Source organism: Arvicanthis niloticus, chromosome 12, assembly GCF_011762505.2.
Source record: "Arvicanthis niloticus isolate mArvNil1 chromosome 12, mArvNil1.pat.X, whole genome shotgun sequence".
NCBI classification, from domain to species: Eukaryota; Metazoa; Chordata; class Mammalia; order Rodentia; family Muridae; genus Arvicanthis; species Arvicanthis niloticus.
This window is the reverse complement of record NC_047669.1, coordinates 61,136,021-61,146,283: the sequence shown is the minus strand read 5'-3', so window position 1 is coordinate 61,146,283 and position 10,263 is coordinate 61,136,021. Positions and strand designations below refer to the sequence as shown.

General features: G+C 38.0%; 1 long non-coding RNA gene across 1 annotated transcript; it reads right to left on the bottom strand.

Annotated features, from left to right (window-relative positions):
- Positions 1–2,306: 2,306 nt before the first annotated feature.
- Positions 2,307–5,621, bottom strand: LOC143444080 (uncharacterized). The gene is made up of 3 exons (XR_013113624.1): positions 5,482–5,621; positions 4,195–4,401; positions 2,307–4,091 (listed from the first exon to the last, which is right to left on the bottom strand). It is a non-coding gene; the product is annotated as an uncharacterized LOC143444080 (long non-coding RNA).
- Between the last annotated feature and the right edge of the window lie 4,642 nt (positions 5,622–10,263).

Here is a 10,263-nt window from a genome sequence, read left to right as displayed (position 1 = left end):
ATTGCAGCCATTTCCGTTTTCATTGAAAAAAAAAAAAAAAAACAGAGGGACTTCATTATTCCCAACACAAACACTGGATTTTATGTTTAAGGATTTGGTTCTTATGCAATTTTGAATGAATTCAATGGAGACAACATGTCCTCTCTCAAAAATCTTTCTGGTGTTGTTTCTTTAAATATACAGTTAATATAAAATTTGCAATTAAAAATCAAGCTATGACAAAATTGGATTGTATGTCCATAGTGTGTATGTTCCTAGTCCTCTTACCCAGACAACTTAGGAAAATGTGTGGAATCAGTGTATTGCTTAACATCAGTCTGCAGCTAACTAGTAATAAAAAATAGGAAATCATTTTCTTCCAGAATGTCTTCCAAAGGAAATAGAGACTGGGTATGCATATCTCCAGTTCATATGACCTATTACAACAATACTCACTTGGGGATTTATACCAGTGAAATTAGTCCCCAATCAAAGGAACTCAGCTGAAAATAATCAAGTCATGACATAGGCAGGTATTCTACTTCCATTATTCAAACTTAACATTCCATAGAGTAACATGTTTCCCATGAAGCACTTCTTTAAATCATGCTTTAATGATCCAATTAATCTATGAAAGATTTCCCAGCATTTCTACTTAATAATACATTCCCCAAACTCAGAACTGCTTACAGCAATATTTACTAAATACTTAGTAAGCACTTCCCACTTAAAGGACAGGACACACCAAAGTAAAAGATGTGTGTGTCTCTGTATGTGTGTGTGTGGTGTATATAATTCCTTATCTCCAACTTACATGTTAGAGTCCAGTGTTCCATCACTGATGTAGCAGACAAAGAACTCTGAAAGTTTTCAGGCTGAAGCAAAGTAGCCACAACTAAATAATTTAAGTATGAAGAGTAGCTGTTTAATAGATGAATATAGAAGTTTCTGAAATAGTCTAAAATTACTGTTTTACATTCAGACTTGTGGTGAACAAATCAACTCTTAAGTACTCCACTACAGTAAAACATGTAACTGCCTTATTTAGGGTTTCTGTTGCACTAATGAAACACCATGACCAAAAGCAAGTTGGGGAGGAAAGAGTTTATTTGCCTTACATGTCCACGTCATTGTCCATCATTGAAGGAAGTGAGGACAGGAACTAAATAGGGTAGGAACCTGGAGAAGAGAACTGATGTAAAGGCCATGGAGGGATGCTGCTTAGTGCCTTGGTCCTTCCGAATTGCTCAGCCTGCTTTCTTAGAGAACCCAAAACCTACAATCCAGGAATGGCAGCAACCACAGTGGCTGGGCCTTCTGGAATCAATAACTAATTAGGAAAACACCCTGTAAACTTGCCTACAGCCGGATCTTACATAGGCCTTCTCTCAATTGACGTGCCCTCCTCTCAGATGACTTTAGATTATATCAAGTTGGAAAAAAAAAAAAAAAACTAGCCAGCACAGTAAGTCTACACAATGAGTAGATAAACATGAAACTATAAATTTTAACTCTTTCTAATTTGTAAATATACAAAGTATACTTGTAACCCAAAAGAAAACTAGATCCATGTCTCTCAGCTATGTAATCATCATTTTAAATTGATTAAAGGTATTTATTTAAGGCATGAGACAAGAATACTACTAGGAGACAAAACACAGGCAACTAGGCTCTCCGTAAAGTTCTAATAACTAGGGAAATATTTGGCAAAGAGTGTTGCAGCATATTCCAAACCTGCACAGCAAAAGATACAACCACCTGAGTGAAGCCTACAGACTAGGACAAGCTATTCAGCTATAGCAGATTAAGATACAGAATATATCTAAACAACTAAAAGAATCAAACATCCACAGGACAAATGATCCATTCAATAAAAAAATATACAAACTGCAGCTAAACGTCTTTAAAGAAATACAAGTGGCTAATGAGCATGTGGAAGCAATCTCAGCAAATCAGAAACGACACTGAGATTCCAATTCACTCCAGTCAGGGTGTCAAAAATAAAATAATTTTTTTAGGTATGAGTTGGGAATAAAATTCTATCCCTAGCCATTGAGCTATTGGTAACTGATTGGCTGGGAGGAGAGGAGAAAGTTGTTCCTCCAAGTGTAGTCCCCATAAGTCAACCATGCTTTGGTGGACGATCATGAACCCAAGGATATTTGTGCAGCACAAAGTGGTCTTTACAGGTTAAAAAGGGGGGGAAAAGAAGGATGTAAGGGGGGCGGATAGGGATGGGATTGTGGGTCTTAAAATAATTAGGGTAGTAAATATGATCAAAACATGTATAGACATCTTAAAGACTAATAAAAAGAAAAAAGTCAAAATACAGGTACTTGCATATCTATTTATTCCTGTTTATTTTTATTGATATATATTAATTATTCATAATAATAGGTTTCACTATGGCATTTTCAAACAAGTACATAATTTATTTTGAACTCATCCCCATTACCCATCCTGCCCTCCTCCCCATCTCTCTGGGTCACTCGCTTTTTCCACGTCTTTGTTCATTTATTTTTGATGATCTGGTAAGTTTTATTTAGGCTGCTTACAATATCCTTAAAAGGCAAGGGATTATTTACAATAGTATGTAGTAATAATAGTAGTCTTTCCTGTGGGTCCAACACTGGAAAAACTGTACACTTATTTAATGCAGTACTCTCCACCACATCCAGGCCATGGATTCAGCCCAGATGCCAATCAAAGAATGACTGAGAAGAAAACAAGGTGTAATGTGCACTAGATATTACTTGTCATAAAGAAGAATGGAATCATGTTACCTGGAGGAAAATGAATTAGATCTGTAAATCATTGTGTTACACAAAATAAGTCAGAGTTACAAAAACAAATATGACATTCTTTTTCCCATATGTGGAATCTAGATTGTTTTAAAGGGGACAATTAGGAAAGAAAAAAAGAAACTGAAGGGAGATGTCCAAGGAAACAAGAGAGTAATGGAGACTACAATGTGACCAAAGTATTATCTATGCATACATGTGAAGCTGTCATAAAGTCGATACCTTTAGTCAATGCTAACAGAATAGTTAAGCTTCAGGAAGAGCACATCCTCAAGAACATGCTGCCTCAAATCACGTACTTATGTTTGTTAAAGACTGGCCTCTACATCTACAATGAATAGATTAAACACACGAATATTAAAGGAAACCTTCACAGTTCTCAAGCCAGGAATTTGCAGTCATAGAAGGATAATTTGACTATTGATCTAGGAAAGCATACTTCAAAAAAAAAAATGATTTACTTTGATGAAAACTTGAATTCTTGAACTAATAGCTCTCAATTTCTGTACCCCACATTGAAATATCTATAGGCCCTTGCACATAAGAGACGTGACGATAGCCTACTAAAGAGAGAGATGGCAAGATGGCTTGGTAGTTTAAGGTACTTCTTGCAAAGGCCAATGACCTGAGTTTGATTGTCAGGATCTACTTGATGAAAGAAGAGAAGCAACTCCCGACAGCGTTTCCTTTAAACTCCACATAGGTACATGTACTGTGGCAGGTGCATACACGTACACAAACACAATACATTTTAAAAGGAGAATTTTTCACATCTCATGTTTTCTGTATAATATCGTCATAGTGAACAATGAAAACAAAGCCTTATTCTCTTCTTATCTATTCCCTTCTGAATTTTTCAAACGTTTGCAAGCATGATCTCCCCTGGAGAAGCCTCTCATTCTGACAGCATTTGGACTTCATCATTGTTGTTTATGCACTCGTGTCAAGCTAAAGACATTTCACAGCACCAATTTTAGCATCCAGCATTTTTAAACGATCAGAAAGGTAATGGTTCCTTCCACTTATTCCCTGGAGTATTAGTCTTTGTTTATTCCATTTGAACTCTGCCAACAGCTCTAAGCATTGGTCAACACAAGCTTCAGTTGCTTCTTTTATACCCATTTGCATCATTGGCCCTCATTTTTCATCACCCAATGAGAAGCCTTACTTTCTCCCAGAGAATCATATGGTACCCAGGCACAGGAAGACAAACGCTTTGTGTTCTCATGGGTACGAACAGCCGCTTCAAGTCTTTGGATCTGCGTCTGAGTGTGCACAGGGATTTCAAGGGAAGCGGGTGGTGTAAAACACCTGTGGTATAAAGATAAAAGAAAATGGAAAAAATAAGGTTAAATGTGGTGGGGGATGGGAGAGCCGCGTAGGGGAGAGGAGTGGCATAGGGGTGGGTTGGTACCGCTAGAGATCTTCCCTGGCCCTTCTTCCGTGAACAGATCTAGCTGGATGCAGCAGTCTACAATTCACGAGTTCGGCAATTTTGTCTGCACCTCAGTCCTGAGATTCCCAGCATGCAGAATGACAGGAAATAAATTTCCGTTGCTCAAAACTCATCCAGCCTGTTGCATTCTGGTTTGACTCTTGGGTGTACTGACACAGGTGTGTACTAGAGTACAAAACAGATCATTAAATGTCACGGAACTGGTTTTTGTAATTTAACCTTTTATCCATTTATTTAAAATGTCAAGCATCTTATAAGTGAAGATTTTGTGAGATCTTTGTACTTTCTGGTTTTGTTTGTTTACTTTTATCTTTCAGTGACTAGTTAGCCAAGATTTCTTTGCACTGTAAACCTTAGGACACTGGACTAAGATAAAAGCCCAGACCATGGATGTCTGCATGCAGGCCTTCATTAAGCATTAGGAAAAGCTTTTAGAATGGCAGAATGAGCTCGTTATAAAGGTGTCACTGCTGTCTGACCCTCTTCCAGCCACTGTCACTGGTTCAGCAGTGGAAATTGAAAACAAGCTGAGCTTTCAGAATCCTCTCCTTAAATGTTATAATTAAATATGAGTCTGAACACATCCCTGTCTGCATGCCTTCCGACTCAAGAAGTATAATGCCTTTGAAGCTGTATTTTATAAGGAGATGTGTATTATAAAAATAAATATTAAGAATAATTAAACACAGCACATAAAACTACATTTCAAAAAAGGATGACAAGCAATTTAGTCTGCCTTTGTATTCCCATATTCCAGACTCCACTAAGGGGGTAGCCTTATTCTACACCTTGGTTCCCATGGGGGGGGGGAAATATATGTGTGTATATATGTGTATATACATACGTACATATATATGTATATATATATATATATATATATATATATATATATTCCTTATTAGTATTTTTCTTTTACATTGTGTCCTGAACATGCTTCTATTGTTATAAACATTCAGTTTTCCAAACAGCAGGTGACTGGTTTATCAGATAGATACAAAAGAGAGACAATTGGAAGAAAACAACAGAGAAGCTTGGAGAGGAAGGGGAAACAACAGCGCAGTTATTTACCTACTTATGAGACTGCTCAGGCTTCTCCCAACATATCCTCTCTCACTTCTCTTAGAAACAATGTCACACTGTGTATTTCTTTAATTTTTTTATATACCTAAGTGTCCTAGCTTGCTTTCTATTCAGTGATGAATACCATCCCCAAAAGCAACCTGTAAAGGAAAGGGATTATTTTACCTTAGAGGTTAGAATACACCATCAAGTGAAGGCAAAGCCAGATCTCAAGGAAAAAGCTTGACATAGAAAACTTCACGCAGAAGAATTCTCCTTACTAACCTGCTCCCAGGCTCATAGGCAGGTTTCTTATAAGGCCCAGGCCCAACTGCCTAAGCATGGTACCACCCACAGTGGGCTGGTCAGGAAAACGCCCCAGAGATGTGCCCACAGGTCAGTCTGATGGAGGCAATTCCTCTCTTCAGGCTCCCTCTTCCCAGGGATGGCCAGCTTAAAATAATATTAGCCATCACAGTAAATTAAACTAAAATAAGACCATAAAACATGCCTGTTGAGTTTGACAAACTTAAATACCTTTAACTTTTATCTGGATCAAGAATTAATATAAACCAAATCTTAGAAGCCTCTGTCATGCCCATCCTCAGTAACTCCCCAAATCACTGTTGCTTATTTATAAGGGAATTTTTCTCATCAGCATCATTTAGATGCTTCACTTTCTTCTTTAGTATTCCATTTGTGAGACTCATTGGCTACAAACTGCAGCCGTGGATCATTAATTTTCCTTGCTGCTTAGTGTGTGTGTGTGTGTGTGTGTGTGTGTGTGTGTGTGTGTGTTAGTAGAGATATACATTATATGTATAGATTAATTCTGTACCATATTTACAGGGTCATGAGCATGAATTTCACTTGAGCTTCTAACCTAGGAATGCAATCCGTGGAAAAGTGGGTTTTCTCTGCCTTTGTGAAAAATACCACACAGTGAAGCTTCTACAAGTTTCTGGGTTAATTAAATACGACGACAAAGGCCTCTGTTGGACAATTATTAGAATTTTAAGACGGGAATAGCAGAGCAAGTGTGAGACCATTGTTATCACAAGATCCCCCATGACTGTATGAAACTGTGTTTCCAAAATGACCACCTAGCTTGCATTTCCTGAAAGGCCTTTGTACTGTTTTGTTTTGCTGTGTTTTATGGGTTTGCAAACTCAGACGTTTAATAGCATTGAGCAATCTATGACCTTAAGAGTGAGCTCTAGATAAATCTCTTAAAGTAAACAAAGGGATATATTCCAAAGGGGGAAAAAAATCAAAGAAGCCAAATTGGTACTAGATTTTGCTCATGAATAATGCACAAAATGTGTTCCTCTGAGTGGAAAAAAAGACACAGGAAAGTTGTCAGATGGGATAGGCTGAAATGAGTTTAATGTGAGAAATTCTCACTATTAGATTTTAATAAATAATTTTGTATTTAATTTTTATTTTCAGATATTGATAATCATCATTGTCTGGTAGATATGATGATTACCATATAATAGCTGATTATTAAACATTTAGCTGTGAATTATTTGTATTATTCACCAAGAGCTAGAAAATGAAAAAATATCATCAATGCTTACAATAGAATGCTGTTTAGCTTTGCAAAATAGGAAATTTTGCAATGTGGAACACTCAGATGAATCTTAAGAATAAGGGAAATAATAACTGGGCTGCCTTCCCTGGTCACAGTGGGAGAGGATGTGCCTAGTCCAGCTGTGTCTTGGTGTTCCAAAGTGAGTTGGTACCCACTGGGTGGGGGGGCTCTCCTCTGAGGATGAGGATGAGAGGGTGGGGAAGGGGTATGAGGGTGGGACTGAGAAGAGAGGAGGAAGAGGTCCCTCAATCAGGCTATAAAACAAAATTTAAAGATAAACAAATACATTTATTACTATGCAAAAAAAATAATTTTCTTCTAGCCTTCAAAGGTCCTTGGTAGAAAATTTTTGTAACAAAAGAGAGATTAACAAAACAGTAACAATACTGTTTTTTACATCATCGGGGAAGGATAAGGGGAAGGTGTATGTCTCACCAAAGGTGATTAAAATTCTAGCCTGAAAGAAAAAGAATCCTGGAGATAAACCAGTAACAGAAAGACAAATATTGTATGGTTCTACAATGAAATTAAAATAATATTTAAAACAATGCAGTCCATATCATCAAAGAGAAAAACCATGCTTGGCAAAGCCGAAGGAGGAAGAGAAATGAGGAGTATTAATGTGAATTGATCAGCCAAAGTTCCAATTAGGCAATATGAATAGAACCAAGAGTTCCAAGTACAGTATTACACCAATAGCCAACAATGATGCATTAGACACTTGAATATTTCCTAAGGACATAGACCTCATATTACATGTTCTCAGCATTAAGATTTTATAAAATCAAATAAAAACTAATTTTTATTTTGCTTTGCTTTCCTTTTTATATTATGATCATTATTCATGAACTCTTGGAATTATGTGAGGATAATTTCCTTATAAGGGCAATATGTTAAAAAAATTTTAACTGCCCTTATGGAAACAAAGTCAACCTGGTTAGAAGATAAGTTTTTCAATAGAGACAATAAACTGGAGTCAGAGATACCCACATACCCCAGAGGGGCTTCAGAAATGCTTATATATTTATAAGGTGAGTAATGTGAGTTTCAGATTATTTCATTGAAATCAGAATCCAGAACACTGTACACAAGCTGACATTACCCCTTCTCTGTAGGATATACTTTCCAAAACATTCTATTGAGTCTTAAAGCCTGACAGTACCAAATCCTACCAATTGATTTTTATCATCCACATACCCCTAAAATGGTTGAGTTTACAAATTGGACAGATTAGGAGATTTACAACAATCACCACTAATAAAGAGAACAATTATAACAATACATCATAATAAACGTTGTCTAAATATTGTTTGTTAGGAGAGATTAACCTGGAGTTGCAGATCTTGTTGGGGCTAGCCTAGAAACTGGAGCTAGGCTCAGGTTTTGTTGGGGGTGGATGGTAACTTAGAAACTGATGCTAGATACCAGCCTGACAGTTTACCTGAGTTCAATTTAGGTCACGTTCTCTAAGATGGCGTTTGAACCTAAATACACTGCCTCCCAGTTGCAAAGTAACTGACAAAAACTGTGACACCCTTTGCGGGGAGGGTGGCTCTGTTTAGATGGGGTCTTCTTACCCCAGACTGTCCTGGAACTCACTGTGTACCCTGATGTGGCCTCAAATAAATAATCAACCTGCCTCTCAGCCTCCCAGGTCATAGGATTCCAGGTATGATGCACTTCATCTTGCTTTTGTAGTAAATGATATAGATATAGATGAGAGAGAGAGAGAGAGAGAGAGAGAGAGAGAGAGAGAGAGAGAGAGAGAGACCCCAGAGGAAAAAAATCACCAAAAAAAAAAAGTTATTTGACAGTCTTGTGAAAGTGAAGTGGTAGGAAATTTATGGCCAAACTGAAATCTCTTTTTTGAAGAGCCAAGTGTTAAAAATAAAAGTAAGCTTTAGTAGTTAGTAAAGTGAGTCTCCTGGCGCTGGGAAGCATATCAAATCACTGGTGTTTTAAGGATGTCTATAGTGAAAACTTCCACCTTACAGAGAAAAGACAGTGCAACTGTCCTGGAGATCACTAAAAAGGATCTTGGGAAAAATCACTTAATCAACAATGACCACAAAGCAGGAACATCTCCAGTATGAGACTTCCCTGTCTTTTCCCCAGACAGTACACTCTACTGAAAGAAGACAGAAACACTTACACTTGGCAGATTACAAATTCATGAAATCTGACTTCAAACGGGCTCTGTGCTCATTGGCTAGGTAACCACAGCCCCGTGTCCAGCAGCTTTCTTAGCACCTCCCCTTTTCTCAGCTCCCATCCACCCCTTCCAACCTTCCGTCCTGCTTGGCAAATTGCTTTACCTACCTAAGCAGAAAAGGAAAGAACAGAAACCATCAAGACCTTATCTTTTACCAATACCCTGCCTCCCTCAAGCGTTAGCGGGAGATGTTTGTCTTCTCCAAAAATGATTTCCTGTGTATGTTCTCAGTCACATTCCTTCCTAAATCCGTGGACCTTGGATAGCATGCTTCTCATCGCTCAAAGATCCTCTTCCACACTGGATTTCCTCTGTTGTTATGAATTCAAATGCACAAATGCATAGTCCAACTTTAAAATGAATTACTAGGACTAGTACTTTTCAGTACTAGAAAATTCTTCTTAATTATGTATCTTTTTTCTTTAAAAGCTGCCTAACACCTCTTTGCTGCATTCCATAATGTCTTCAACCCCTGAGGAAGAATTGGGTTTTTCTCCCATCTACCTTTCTGTTTATTTACTGCCTTGTTTTTAACAAATGGTTTGGTCTCTCAAACCAAAACCATGAACATCATTTTATCCAGTTTCCCTTAAATCTTGGCCTTATTAGCCACCAGTTGCCAAGGTCTTCCAATTCTTCCTTGACAGTTTTTATATCTGCTTCCTGGGCTTTATGGCACAAGTGCTTGGCCCTTTGTATTCTAGATACTAAAATTATTACTGATTGACTAAGAGAAATCTTAAGCTGACACCAGCTTAGTGTTAACAGCTCTGAATCAGTGGCCCCAGCTCTTCGTAGGATTTTGCTTAGCTTTGATGCTCAGAGCCTCTCAGCTCTGAGTAGCCTATTTCTAACACAGATGCTGTAAGCTCAGCCCTCAGCTGCTCTTGGTGGCTTATCAAAAATGAGTAGTAGTAAGTTTCAGTAGCCTTTTAGAATCTTTCAGAGGCCAACATCTGTACCTTGTCACAGTCTCACCTCTCTACAACCCTTCAGTCCACACCCCTTTGCCTTCTACAGATTCTCTTATTCACAACCCTCCATGTCTCTTTCCCAGTCCTTCCCCATCTTAGCTTTCTGCAGTCTTAAGCATCAGTGATTCCCTGAAACTCTTCAGTCTCTGTCCGGGTGCCAGGTGTGCTCAGAGCTAGAGAGAGGCTCC